We start from the raw sequence: 898 nt of genomic DNA on the forward strand, positions 1-898 counted from the left end.
AGCAAACAAACTGTACAGCATTATAAAATTTTAAATCTTGACTTTTCAGTTTCCATCACCATTGTTTTATTAATTTACTTTGTGGTATATTTACTATTTCCAGTTTTATTTCAATTTTTTCTTAGGTTTCTTTTACTTTTTGGTAAGTAATTTGGAACTACATGATAGAAAAAGTATTCATTTCAGTTAAGGAGACATTCTTGGCTTGGTGAGACTAAGAATGGCTAATAATGAGTAAGTTTTAAAGGATTTCTCCATTACCAACCTGACAGATGTCTCAATAAGTGAGGTGTATAGATTAATGTAAAATTAATGAGTAGTGCAACACTTCAAAACTTTGGTTTGTGCATAAAAAAAGAAAAGCTATTCATGACTGAATGAATTTGGGGGAAATCAGGACTTTATCATTTAGATGCTTTCAACAAATGCTAGGAAGCTTTATACAGGGGAATCTATTCATTATTTTGACCAGTAGCATCATGCCTTTTTCCAGTTAGGCATAAGTCATATACTATTTTAGAAACAAAGTAAATGACATGAAACAAATTTTTAACCTGCTAGTTAGGCTGTAAGCCCTAAATGCAAGTTTATAAATGTGAATGTAGTACTTGTACACGGAGGATGTTGAATCTTTATTTGTGGAATTGAACCAAATATATATTTGTGTGCAAGGTATATACACATATGTGTATGTATATATACATATGTATACATATATATACACCTCACCTATCCACACATATTTTTATGTCAGTGTGAAAAACTATATTTTGTCTTTTATGTGAAATTCTTTGAATTCACAGCAACTTATAATCAACCTAAGATGCGGCTTCCAGAACTACTCAAACTTCAGGTCTGTGCGTCAGACTGGCAGGGGAAGTGTTAGCTACCACCCCAG

This window comes from Crocuta crocuta, unplaced genomic scaffold, assembly GCF_008692635.1.
Source record: "Crocuta crocuta isolate KB4526 unplaced genomic scaffold, BGI_CrCroc_1.0 scaffold885, whole genome shotgun sequence".
NCBI lineage: Eukaryota > Metazoa > Chordata > Mammalia > Carnivora > Hyaenidae > Crocuta > Crocuta crocuta.